Raw genomic sequence first — 14,994 nt, 5'->3', positions numbered from 1 at the left:
GAGAACAGTCTACGACCAGGGCGGCTGGAATCCTCGACAATTTTCTCAATTTTTTTGTTGATTGTCTCTGCAGAGCAGTGTTAGAAGTCCAATCAAAAACGTGACTCAGAACTACCACAATGAGAACTGGGTTGCACTATGAGTGTATCTTCATCTTGTAGTCAATAGTCCACATCCCCACACTGGTTTTCATCCATTACACCCCCCCATCCTACGTATATGCATTGGAATTATGGCAGTGGGAGAGAGAGATTGTCAATCAAAGAACCCTTCCACAGTCATGCAAAGTGGGCTGCAGAATTCCGAATGGGGGTTGTCCGAGTGCGTGCCTTTTGGTGATCCAGGAGCATGTGCGTGCCCTTAGGTGTCCCCTTCTCGCAGTCCCTGTGTAACCTGCGGGAGACAAAAGAAGCACCAGTTGAATGAATGTCAGTTGAATTAATGTCAGTCTTTCCGCTTTAGTTTAATAACATTGAACCAAATATTAATTTAATATCAACTGAATTAAATAATTTTAGAATTATGAAATATTATTTAAATATTGTGTTAATGTATAGACAGTTGGGAAAACATAAACGTATGTTAACAACGACCGACCATGCATATCAAGTGTTTATTGCTAATACATTTTTTTTTAAATACAGCCGGGATATTAGTAAAGTAAGGCAATTTATCATAGGAGTAATGGGGTACCCTACAGGTGTACCCTAATCAGGGGCGTGGTCACGTTAAGCCCTGCCTTGCTGTATGTATCGCGCCAATGAAAATGAGAAGAAAATATGCGCAAAGACAGACAGCAAGGTGCCAATGAGAAGAAAGATGGGCCTTCGTAAGGGAAAGCCCCTCGTACCCTTGCTGCATTCAGACCATATTTAAGCAATAAGGTATGAGGGGGTATGGTATACGCCCAATATACCACGGCTAAGGGTTGTTCTTATGCGCAACTCGGAGTGCCTGGCTACAGCCCTCAGCCGTGGTATATTGGCCATATACCACAAACCCTGAGGTGCCTTATTGCTATTATAAACTGGTTACCAATTTAATTAGAGCAGTAAAAATACATGTTTTGTCATATTTTATTTTTTACTAGGCAAGTCAGTTAAGAACAAATTCTTATTTTCGATGACGGCCTAGGAACAGTGGGTTAACTGCCTGTTCAGGGGGAGAACGACAGATTTGTACCTTGTCAGCTCGGGGGTTTGAACTTGCAACCTTCTGGTCACTAGTCCAACGCTCTAACCACGAGGCTACCCTGCCGCCCCGTGATATACCACGGCTTACAGCATTCAGGACTCGAAGCACCCAGTTTATAATGGTAGTTAGATCACTGAATGTGTAATGTAATAAGCAATAACGTAATTTAAAGAACAACGCGCATACCTTTTTAATTTAAGCAGTACCTGTTTTCACTAGCCACACCCTTTGAGCTATGACGTAAACCAATAAGATCCTCCCTCTTCAGTGTAAACGGAAGTGAACATTGACCAAGAACCACTTTAGCGTTTTTATTGTTGTTATTTAGACGTGTATTGACATACTGGGGAAAAGAAAATAACGCATAACATCACAGCATCGCATACTTACCCCAGGTAGTGTTTAATTTGCGTTAGAGACTGGACTTTATTAGTCGATGTTATCTAGGTAAAGCTAGCTAGCTAGACTAACGATCCCGGATCCGGGATGGGGAGTTTCAAGAGGTTAACAATGGCTGCGAACTGTATGCTTTTTCACACTCAAATAGCCTCAATCATGGAGGTACTAGCGAATGCAGCCGTGTCAGAGATCTGTAAACTCGTAGACGACGACTATGCAGTGATTCGTTTGGAAATAACTCAAAGCCAGAAAGAAAACAGGGGATTGCGGAGGACAGCTACAGCTACTCGAACTGAAGGTGGCACGGGAGCGCGTCCTCGCCAGTTGTCCCAGTCGTGTCAAGATCCTTGACCGATACAGAGGAATCGTACGAGGTACATTTTGCAGAAGGCAGGGTGCGTGACATGTCGCCCTGTTCTCTTCTGCGCGACTTTAGATGCGTTAACCAGAATTGGTTCTTGGTCAGTTTTTGGATACTATGCTAAATTATTCCCCTAATTACTTAGCTTAGACACAATATCATAAAAAACAGATGTTTGATTTACTGCATTTCCTATTATTTACTCAATTGAAACAATGTCATGCCTGAAACATAATACACCAATCAATAAATAGTATCTCAATAAGTTATGCAAAGGGAGAGCTTACATTCTTGCCAATTCTAGACAGTGTCAAAAGTGTATTGGTGAACAATATAGTGTTGAGCATTGACAGTAGCTAATCTAACCACCCATTTTCTCCCAATCACTCTCTCAGGTGAAGGACATCTCACTGGAGGCTACAGGAGCTTTGTGAAGCCAGTGGGACACAATACATGGAGAGATGAACAACCAATAACTATTGATGAGGGGAATGGAACCTCAACCCAGCATGTTATCAGGATAGAGTTTAGTGTAATAGTGTTGCATAAAAAAATACTTTGTATTACCTTTGTATACCCGTTTATTTCAGAAAGGCTCCCCTCAGAAATTCACTTGCTTACATGGAAATTCTAATTTGTTTGCCATATTGGAGCTTGTGCGACTTCCCTACGACATTGTTATCCAATTCTACTAATTTCTATTAATTCTACTCCGGTAATAACCTCCTCTCTTCTTGTGCCAGTCTACAGAGGCTGCAGGTCCTGGAGGATTGTCTCTGGTCAAACAAGAGAGTATATACTCTGAAGGGTGCCTAGATAAGAAAGGGGAGGTTGTACTGGTAGACGATGGGACTGTGAAAGTGGAGGGCGACGCTCCTCCCACATGGAATGCAGATAGTCACCTAGGAGACGGACACACAGGGCAGAGATTTTTTAGATTACAGCGAAAGCTTTGAGACAAATCCAAATGTCGCGACCAACCCTTTACACATGCTCAGGGATCGTGACCCAGTGTCCATGTCGTTGGGGCCTTCTGATTCACACGGCCGCATCCTTTCCCATCAGGTATTGAACTCAAACAACAGGGCTAGAGCACAGGTTCAAAAAGGGGGAGCCACATCTGGCAGTAGTAAAGAGAAACGATTCTTCTACATGTTCTGTAACAAAGGCTTCAACTGCTCCCAGAAAGTGGAGATCCACCAGAGGGTTCACACAGGGAAGAAACCCTTCAGCTGTACCCAGTGTCACATGCGCTTCGCCCAGGCTGGTGACCTGATAAGGCACCAGAGGGTCCACACAGGGGTAAAGCCTTTCAGCTGTATCCAGTGTCACATGCGCTTCGCCCAGGCTGGTGACCTGTTAAGGCACCAGAGGGTCCACACAGGGGAGAAACCATTCGGCTGTCACCTGTGCCGTGCTAGTTTCTCACACTCATCCAGCCTGAAGAGGCACCAGAGGGTCCACACAGGGGAGTAGCATACAGGAGCCCCCAATGTGAGAAGAGGTTCTCCCACCAGCACCAGCTGAAGATGCACCTGAAGGTCCACACGGGAGAGAGGCCATTCACCTGTATGCACTGCAGGAAGAGGTTCTCAGAGAGCCCATTCAATCCATGGGAGGTTTGAATAAAATAATATCAAACTTTTTTTTTGGGGGGGGTAGGAATGATAATGGAGGTACATTTATGGTCTCCTCACTAATGTCCAGCTTGCTAACAGGCATCGAAACAAAATCTAAACAGTTGTGGAGCATCAATTTATTTAATTTTAATGGGGGAATAATGGCAAATTTCAAACATTTCCTGACTCATTATTGGACTGTCTGTCAAAGGGAGAGCGAGCTAGAGCCAGAGCTACATCACCATAGTTACTGATGCATGCTATTGAAATGTGATTTATTCTAATACCCCACTCCTTGAAAGTCATGTATTGATTATACACTGATGTTACAAAACATTAGGAACACCTGCTCTTTCCATGACATAGACTGACCAAGTGAATCCAGGTGAAAGCCCTGATCCCTTATTGATGTTACTTGTTAAATACACCTCAATCAGTGTAGATGAAGGGGGAGAAGGATTTTTAAGCATTGAGACATTGTGTATGTGTTCCATTCAGAGGGTGAATGGGCATGACAAACAATTTAGATGCCTTTGAACGGGGTATGGTAGTAGGTGCCAGGAGCACCGGTTTGGGTCAAAACTGCAACTCTGCTGGGATTCACTCAACAGTTTCTCGTGCGCATCAAGAATGGTCCACCACACAACTGTGGGAATCATTGGAGTCAACATGGGCCAGCATCCCTGTGGAATGCTTTTTTTGTACCTTGTAGAGTGCATGCCCTGACGAATGGAGGCTGTTCTGGGGGCAAAAGGTGGGGATGCAACTCAATGTTAGGAAGGTGTTCTTAATGTGTTGTACATTCAGTGTACTGTATATAGCATACTTGATTCATCAACAGCTGCAGGGTTGCTCATTGGATTACCCCATATATCATGAAATAGGCTATGTGAAAGTATTTAAAGACAAAAGGCAGACACATGGAATTATTTTATTTGGATGGATGGTTGGCATGACAAAGGTAAGAGGATATTTTCTTTTCTAAAATGTGGGTGAAATTTTTCTTCTGAATACATTTGTCGAGCTTGTTATGTGTTGTTTCGTGGCCGGGACCCTCGCCTGAATGGACTTATGCCTGGTAAAAACCTTAGACTATTTTAAGCCGTAAGGCCCAAGGTGTGTTATATGGCCAATATACCACAAATCACAGAGGTGGCTTTTATAAACTGGTTACCAACGTAATTAGAGCAGTAAAAATAAATGTTGTGTCATACCCATGTTATACGGTCTGATATACCACGGCTGTCAGCCAATCAGCATTCAGGGCTCAAGCCACCCAGTTTATAATGCACAATATATTCCAACAAAATACACCAACAACATCAGTTCGGAGATAAAGGTTGTGAGCACAGTGTTTCTGATCAGATCAACAATTCTATTCAGTGCCTTCAGAAAGTATTCAGACCTCTTGACCTTTCCACATTTTGTTACGTTACTGCCTTATTCTAAAATGGATTAAATAAAAAGCAATCTTCAGCAATCTACACACAAAACTCCATAACGACAAAGCAAAAACAATTCACATTTTTTTTTGCAAATGTATTAAAATAAAAAACATACCTTTTATTTGCATAAGTATTCAGACCCTTTGCTCTGAGAGTTGAAATTGAGCTCAGGTGCATCCTGTTTTCATTGATCATCCTTGTGGACTCCAACTGGATTGGAGTCCACCTGTGGTAAATTTTATTGATTGGACACGATTAGGAAATGAACACAACTGTCTATATAAAGTTCCACAGTTGACAGTGCATGTCAAAACAAAAACCAAGCCACGAGGTCGAAGGAATTGTCCGTAGAGCCAAGAGACAGGATTGTGTCGATGCACAGATCTGGAGGTTACCAAAACATTTCTGCAGCATTGAAGGTCCCAAAGAAGTGGCCACAGTGGCCTCCATAATTCTTAAATGGAAGAAGTCTGGAACCACCAAGACTCTTTCCAGAGCTAGCTGCCCGGCCAAGCTGAGCAATCAGCAGAGAAGGGCCTTGGTCAGGGAGGTGACCAAGAACCCGATGGTCACTCTGACAGAGCTCTAGAGTTTATCTGTGGAGATTGGAGAACCTTCCAGAAAGAAAACCATCTCTGCAGCACTCCACCAATCAGGCCTTTATGGTAGAGTGGCCAGACGGAAGCCACCCCTCAGTAAAAGCCCGCTTTGAGTTTGCCAAAAGGCCCATAAAGACTCTCGAACCATGAGAAACAAGATTCTCTGGTTTGATGGAACCAAGACTGAACTCTTTGGCCTGAATGCCAAGCGTCACACCTGGAAGAAACCTGGCACCAAATCAAATTTATTTATATAGCCCTTCGTACATCAGCTGATATCTCAAAGTGCTGTACAGAAACCCAGCCTAAAACCCCAAACAGCAAGCAATGCAGGTGTAGAAACACGGTGGCTAGGAAAAACTCCCTAGAAAGGCCAAAACCTAGGAAGAAACCTAGAGAGGAACCAGGCTATGTGGGGTGGCCAGTCCTCTTCTGGCTGTGCCGGGTGGAGATTATAACAGAACATGGCCAAGATGTTCAAATGTTCATAAATGACCAGCATGGTCCAATAATAATAAGGCAGAACAGTTGAAACTGGAGCAGCAGCAGTTGAAACGGCACACCATCCCTACGGTGAAGCATGGTGGTGGCAACATCATGCTGTGGGGATGTTTTTCAGAAGCAGGGACTGGGAGACTAGTCAGTATTGAGGCAAAGATGAACGGAGCAAAGTACAGAGAGATCCTTGATGAAAACCTGCTCCAGAGTGCTCCAGTTCCAACAGGACAATGACCCTAAGCACACAACCAAGACAACACAGAAGTGGCTTCGGGACAAGTCTCTGAATGTCCTTGAGTGGCATCTCAGGAGAGACATCTCTGTAGAGACCTGAAAATAGCTGTGCAGCAAAGCTCCCCATCCAACCTGACAGTGCTTGAGAGGATCTGCAGAGAAGAATGGGAGAAACTCCCAAAATACAGGTTTGCCAAGCTTGTAGTGTCATACCCAAGAAGACTCGAGGCTGTAATCACTGCCAAAGATGCTTCAACAAAGTACTGAGTAAAGGGTCTGAATACTTATGGAAAGTCATTATGGTGTATTATGGTGTATTAGTCATTATGGTGTATTGTGTGAAGATTGATGAGGGGGGAAAAAACTATTTAATCCATTATAGAATAAGGCTGTAACAATAAAATGTGGAATAAGTCAAGGGGTCTGGATAATTCCCGAATGCACTGTATTTTCTGTTTGGTTTCCAGAAAAATGCATTGAAAGAAATTAAATAGGCTACTACTGGGGTCTGATGATGCTTCTAATATAGTAAATGCGTGTTGTGTTGGGTGATGTGCTAAAGTCTGATGTTGGCTATTTTTGAACACTGCTGGTGTGGGTTTCTGAGTAGTCCCCTCTCAGAAAAGGTCAAATTGCAACCCACAACCCAAATTTATCACATAAAGGTATGACATTTACCAATCATTTGGGCTTCCTGAATTTAGTATGTTTGCTGATAACGTTTATTACTATCGTAGATTTGCGTTATTCTACAAAATTCAATTTTATGTTCATCTGGTTACATAACTCTTGCTCTACTTCTGCCTCTCTCTCCCTGAATGAGAAAGATGTACAGTCGTGGCCAAAAGTTGAGAATGACACAAATATTAATTTTCACAAAGTCTGCTGCCTCAGGTTGTATGATGGCAATTTGCATATACTCCAGAATGTTATGAAGTGTGATCAGATGAATTGCAATTCATGCAAATGAACTGAATCCCCCCAAAAAACATTTCCACTGCATTTCAGCCCTGCCACAAAAGGAGTGAGTGTGAGTGTTGACGAGGACAAGACTGGAGATCACTCTGTCATGCTGATTGAGTTCGAATAACAGACTGGAAGTTTCAAAAGGAGGGTGGTGTTGGAATCATTGTTCTTCCTCTGTCAAACATGGTTACCTGCAAGGTACCGTCATCATTGCTTTGCACAAAAGGGGATTCACAGGCAAGGATATTGCTGCCAATAAAATTGCACCTAAATCAACCATTTATCGGATCATCAAGAACTTCAAGGCGAGTGGTTCAATTGTTGTGAAGAAGACTTCAGGGCACCCAAGAAAGTCCAGCAAGCACCAGGACCGTCTCCTAAAGTTGATTCAGCTGCAGGATCCCAGGCACCACCAGTACAGAGCTTGCTCAGGAATGGCAGCAGGCAGGTGTGAGTGCATCTGCACGCACAGTGAGGCAAAGACTTTGAGGATGGCCTGGTGTCAAGAAGGGCAGCAAAGAAGCCACTTCTCTCCAGGAAAAACATCAGGGACAGACTGATACTCTGCCAAAGGTACAGGGATTGGACTGCTGAGGACTGGGGTAAAGTCATTTTCTCTGATAAATCCCCTTTCCGATTGTTTGGGGCATCCGGAAAAAAGCTTGTCCGGAGAAGACAAGGTGAGCGCTACCATCAGTCCTGTGTCATGCCAACAGTAAAGCATCCTGAGACCATTCATGTGTGGGGTTGCTTCTCAGCCAAGGGAGTGGGCTCACTCACAATTTGGCCTGAGAACACAGCCATGAATAAAGAATGGTACCAACAGATCCTCCGAGAGCAACTTCTCCCAACCATCCAGGAACAGTTTGGTGACAAACAATGTCTTTTCCATCATGATGGAGCACCTTGCCAGCATGATGGAGCACCTTGCCATAAGGCAAAGTGATAACTAAGTGGCTTGGGGAACAAAACATCGATATTTTGGGTCCATGGCCAGGAAACTCCCCAGACCTTAATCCCATTGAGAACTTGTGGTCAATCCTCAAGAGGCGGGTGGACAAACAAAACCCCAAAAAATTCTGACAAACTCCAAGCATTGATTATGCAAGAATGGGCTGCCATCAGTCAGGATGTGGCCCAGAAGTTAATTGACCGCATGCCAGGGCGGATTGCAGAGGTCTTGAAAAATTGACTCTTTGCATCAACTTCATGTAATTGTCAATAAAAGCCTTTGACACTTGTGAAATGCTTGTAAATATACTTCAGTATTGCATAGTAACGCCTGACAAAAATATCTAAAGACACTGAGGCAGCAGACTTCGTGAAAATGAATATTTGTGTCATTCTCAAAACTTTTGGCCACGACTGTACACTTTGGCAGACAGACCAACAATGAGTCCAAAAGGTTTAGGAACTTAAGACACATTTTATAAATGTGCTATTATTCCCCTTTAAGAGTGCCCCCCCCACCTCTGAAGACTGAATGCGGCCTGTGGGGCAACATTAGTTTGGCTACATGATGCTAGACTGAATGCGGCCTGTGGGGCAACATTAGTTTGGCTACATGATGCTCACAAATGTCATTTCCATTCAACTACTTAATTTTCCCCCCAATACACTTTAAATGAGAAAATGTATGCAGTTGATCAAGTTTATGATTTTTTTGTTGAGGCATGTGTATGTGTGGTTTTCATATGGTGCATTTAACATTTGTTTATGTTTAATAAACACAAAATGGGACGTTTCATTCAAAGACTTTGATTGAGACTCTTTAGTATACATCACATCAACGCTCGTGTCCACAAAGCATACCAGAAAATGTCCTACTCTAGGAATCCTGTAAAAAATAAACTCCCAGCTCAGAGTGGGTTTTAGGATGACGTTAAGACATTAAGACACTGCCCAGACAAACTCTGAGCCAGGAGTAAAATCAACTCTTAAACGTTTATATCAGCTGGTAATCACTACAGCAGTTTGAGGTACCGCAAAGGAAAGTCAGTGACGACGATGCTCATTGAAATTGTCGAAAATAAAGGGGAATAATGTAGATGAGGTATCGCCCGCGGGGGAACTCGATAGCACGCTTCAGACAACCAATTGAATGTTGCAATGGTAAAACGTTTGATATAATTTCTGACACGATCACTTTGCCTTCTCTTAATTATCGCCTAATATGTTGGCATGCATAACCTTTTTTTTTTTTTTTTTTTTTTTTTTTTACAATATTGTTGTTGTTGTTGACAATATTACCGTTAGATCAACACACTCGTCACTACCGTTTAACAACTCTAAATTGCTTTGGCACAGTAGGACTCAAGTCACTAGCCGATAATGTTGCCTACAACATTTTAAAGGTCTTATTTTAATTAAACACAATCAGTTAACATAAGCCCAAGATGCCTTCAATTGCCCAATTTAAACACTTTTTTAAACCATGTGTTATTGTGCTCCGAAGGGATAAATTGAAATAACTTAATGTAGATAAATAATCAAAAGAAAACAGGTTTATTTATTATGTGAAATAGGCCTAATTTGAATTAATTTTCAAATGTGCAAGAGATACTTTTATGGATTGATCAAATGGCAGTTTCAAAACATTCTTTCAACAACTCAAGTAATTGCATGTGGTGCAGGAACTACTGACTCACTGCATTTTTCTATAATCAAAACACCTGCTGGTAACTTAACTGGTTAGGACAGCTCAAGAGGTCTCTTTAATATTTGTTGACTAGGTGGGACTCTTATGACTAAAGAGGCGTAACCCATAAAAGTAGGAGTAAACTCCCACTGTGCACAGACCTCTTCCATGTTGGTTCAAATATGGAAACAACATTGATTCAAGCAGTGTGGGCCCAGTGGGATGTCTCTCTTCTCAACCTATTCTGCATACACCTAGCAGCACTTTATTACCAATCACTTCATTATAAATATACCGAGTGTCAACTAATTCAATCAACTAACATGTTTACAATCCCTCATTGACCATCAGAAGATGCTCCATAGCAGGGTGCTCATATCAGATTTCTTGATCCTACATCCTCTCACTCTGTATCTCTTACAGTCAGTAGACATGGAGGATTGGAAGCCTGATCTGCTGCTGGTCAAAAAGGAGACAATAGAAGACGGACCAGAGAGCATTGACCTGCTGATCGGACTAAAGATGGGGGAGCAAGGTAAGAGAGAAATAAATATAGCCTACATGTAGTAATAGATCTTCAGTGGGAATAGTGATGCACCTGGCTATTTTTTTTCTTATTCATAAAATTAAATCAATACAACTTATGTTTACATACAAAAACACAATGTATGAACTTGACCAGGTAATTAAAAACAATTTAAAAAAAATTTAAATAAATTAAAAACTGTAGAGCGTAGATTTCTCTGCCATGTTTGTCATGTCTATTTTGTAACCTCTTCATGCAGGTGGTTGGCTGGAGGCAAACTGGGCAGCCATCTTTGATTCCTAGACCCAGACCAATGCAGCCAAGTGCCCAGGGGACAACTTCACTGAGCAGGCCAGGACCAGAGGTGACACAAGGGAGGTCAGTGGATGGGACAAAGTCCTGGGGAACGACACTTAACCACAACCAGACCGTCGAACACAAATCAACATCCAAACTTAGTCTCTATGATAACAGACTGGCTGTAGATTTGATCTTCGGGGACAGGGAGGTGTCCGTATGCAGGGGGAGAGAACAGACACTGACCCGGCTAGCGATGCTCCGTCCTGCTCCTATAGTTGTGATTCAGAGAGACTGATGGCACCTCAGGTTAACCACTTAACAGGGGCTGCCATCAGCCTCCCTTCTATAGGATCTATCAACTGGAACATGGACCCTGCGACAACACAGACACTCTCTGGCCTTGTCCTCCTCACAGTCTCCTTAAGTTAAACTAGACCTCAGACAATGTCGGTCCTTCAACACTAAATGGCTGCCCATTTACAAATGACAGTGGTAAAGAGAGAATCAGTAATGGTGTTTGCGCCAAAGAGACTTCAAAGCACTTCAGTTCCCCAAATCAGGTGGAGATCTATCAGAGGATGCACACAGGGGAGAAGTCATTCGGCTGCAACCTGTGCCGGGCTGGTTTCTCCCACCCATCCAACCTGAAGAGGCACCAAGAGGGTTCACACAGGAGAGAAACCCTACAGCTGCCTCCAGTGTGAGAAGAGGTTCTGAAGGTCCACACGGGACCTGTGCACACTGCGAGAAGAGGTTCTTAGAGAGGAGCTACCTCAGGATACACCAACAGAAAATGCACGCGGCCCATATATAATGACATGTAATATAATACTAGTTAGTTTGTAGTTAATTCTGTTGGTTTGGATGTAGTGGGAAACTGGATGAGGTGAACTGAGGAAATAATTAGTATGAGGCAGAGTAGATATGGTGATGGTTGGTTCGATGGTGCCTGTAAAAATGATGATGATGATACTGGTGTCAGTGGTGGAAAAAGTACCCAAAGGTCATACTTGAGTAAAAGTAAAGATACATTAATAGAAAATGACTCAAGTGAAAGTCACCCAGTAAAATACTACTTGAGCAAAAGTATTTGGTTTTAAATACACTTAAGTATCAAAAGTAAATGTACAATGCCTCCAGAGTGCTGCAGTGGTCTAAGGCACTGCATCGCAATGTTAGATGCGTCACTACAAACCCGGATTTGAACCTAGGCTGTATCACAACCGGCCGTGATCGGGAGTCCCGTAGGGTGGCGCACAATTGGCCCAGCGTTGTACGGGTTTGAGGAGGGTTTGCCCGACTCCTTGTGGCGGGCCGGGCACCTGCAGGCTGACTCGGTCGCCTCCGACACATTGGTGCGGCTGGCTTCCGGGTTAAGCAGGCTGGTATCAAGAAGCACAGTTTGGCGGGTCATGTTTCAGAGGAAGCATGACTCGACCTTCACCTCCCGAACCCGTTGGGGAGTTGCAGCGATGACACCAGATCCAAATTGTGCATTTATGTTTAGTGTGTCCACCAGATCAGAGGCAGTAGGGATGACCAGGGATGTTCTCTTGATAAGTGCGTGAGGACCATTTTCCTGTCATGCTAAGGATTTAAAATGTAACAAGTACTTTTGGGTAATAGGGAAAATGTATGGAGTGAAAAGTACATTATTTTCTTTAGGAATGTAGTTAAGTAAAAGTTGTCAAAAATATAAATAGTTAAGTATAGATGCCCAAAAAAAACTACTTCAAATACTTTAAAGTATTTTTACTTAAGTACTTTACACCACTGACTGGTGATTTATAGTGCTTTAATTCATGTTTACTTGAAGTAGTGAAGCTGTGTGTAATGTTGAACCTTTTCCAAAGTATTCTAAAATTCACTGTATCAAAGCGAGGGTACCAGATTTACAGAGATGTTGTATTATTCTTGTCCCCTATAGTTTTTTGGGGGGCTGTATCATTTGTTTCCCTTCTCTCAGTCAAATTAAAACATTATACCTAATTCTTGAATTAACACCTATGGTAAAAATGTATAAATAATAAACTCCAATGGCTCTATATTGTTAAGTAATTGAATGAAAGGGTTAGAGATGTTTTTGACTGTGGTTAACATTTTATAATATCATGTCATGTTTCTGTGTGTACAGCAAAGAGTTTCTTATATAAACCTTTATACTTTTCTGTTCAGTTTACAGAGGACCAGTTGATATCCTTTGTTGCTGGTAGGAGAGACTGGACCTCAGAAGCGGCTGGTCACAAACTCTGGCCCTTGGTCAGAACCAGTCACTCTTCCTTCCCGGGTCAGAACCAGGACCGCACCACGAGGGACAGTGCAGGGATGGAGCAGGGCCTGGGGCTAATAGAGATTGACAATCCTGTTGATTTGATACATACACCACAGTATCCATGATCAGGATAGGCATTCACCACTAGAGTTACCTAGCCTATAACACAGCACACAATCCCAACAACACCCAAACAATGGCTAGAGGTCAAGGAGGGAGCTCAAAGACTAACCACCTGAGTGAGGGTGGTGGCTCCTGCTTCTGCCTCCTCCGGTGTCATTGGGTCACAACGTGGGAGGCCGAGCTTTAGTATGGACGCTGACAAGCAGTAAGTACGCATGCCCAACGTGTGGATAGGGCTTTGCTAAACTACATGACTAAAACTATGTGGACTCCTGCCAGTCGAACATCTCATTCCAAAATCATGGGCATTAATATGGAGTTGGTCCCCCTTTTGCTGCTAGAACAGCCTCCACTTGTCTGGGAAGGCTTTCCACTAGATGTTGGAACATTGCTGCGGGGACTTGCTTCCATTTAGCCACAATAGCATTTGTGAAGTCGTGCACTGACGATGGGCGATGAGGCCTGGCTCATAGTCGGTGTTCCAATTCATCCCAAAGGTGTTAGATGGGATTGAGGTCAGGGCTCTGTCCAGGCCAGTCAAGTTCTTCCATACTGATTTCGACAAACCATTTCTGTATGGACCTGGCTTTGTGCACGGGGGCATTGTCATGCTGAAACAGGAAAGGGCCTTCCCCAAACTGTTGCTACAAAGTTGGAAGCAAGGAATTGTCTAGAATGTCATTGTATGCTGTAGCGTTAACATTTCCCTACACTGTAACTAAGGGGCCCAGCCCAAACCATGAAAACAGCCCCAGACCATTATTACTCCTCCACCAAAATTTAGTTGGCACTATGCATTGGGGCAGGTATCGTTCTCCTGCCATTCCTAAACCCAGATTAGTCTGTTGGACTGCTAGATGGTGAAGCGTGATTCATCACTCGAGAGAATGCGTTTCCACTGCTCCAGAGTTCAATGGCGGCGAGCTTTACACCACTCTAGCCAACACTTGGCATTGCGCACTGTGATCTTAGGCTTGTCTGCAGCTGCTCGGCCATGGAAACCCATTTCATGATGCTCCCGACGAACAGTTCTTGCAACCGAGGACAGACGATTGTTACCCGCTATGCGCTTCAGTCCCGTTCTGTGAGCTTGTGTGGCCTACCACTTCACGGCTGAGCCGTTGTTGCTCCTAGACGTTTCCACTTTACAATAACAGCACTTACAGTTGACCAGTGCAGAAATTTGACAAATTGACTTGTTGGAAAGTTGGCATCCTATGACGATGTCACGTTGAAAGTCACTGAGCTCTTTAGTAAGGCCATTCTACTGCCAATGGTTCTCTGTGGAGATTGCCTGGCTGTGTGCTCAATTTTATACACCTGTCAGCAACGGGTGTGGCTGAAATAGCTAAATCTAATCATTTGGAGGGTTGTCAACATTTTTTTTGTATATAAATCAAATGTTATTTGTCACATGCACCGAATACAACAGTTACCATGAAATGCTTACCTACAAGCCCTTAAGCAACAATGCAGTTCAAGAAAGAGTTAAGAAAATATTAACTAAATAAACTAAAGTAAAAAATAAAATTAAAAGTAACAATAAAATAACAATAATGAGGCTATATACAGGGGGTACAGGTTAGTCGAGGTAATTTGTACATCTAGATAGGGTTAACGTGACTATGCATAGATAATAAACAGCAAGTAGCAGCAGTGTAAAAACAAAGGGGGGGTTCAATGTAAATAGTCCAGGTGGCCATTTGATTAATTGTTCAGCAGTCTTATGGCTTGGGGGTAGAAGCTGTTAAGGAGCCTTATATAGTGTATATACAGAACAATAATAGAAACACAACTTGCAACAATTAATGATTTTACTG

Source organism: Oncorhynchus masou, chromosome 20 (assembly GCF_036934945.1).
Source record: "Oncorhynchus masou masou isolate Uvic2021 chromosome 20, UVic_Omas_1.1, whole genome shotgun sequence".
In the NCBI taxonomy this organism is placed as follows: domain Eukaryota; kingdom Metazoa; phylum Chordata; class Actinopteri; order Salmoniformes; family Salmonidae; genus Oncorhynchus; species Oncorhynchus masou.
Note: the sequence above shows the minus strand (reverse complement) of the source record.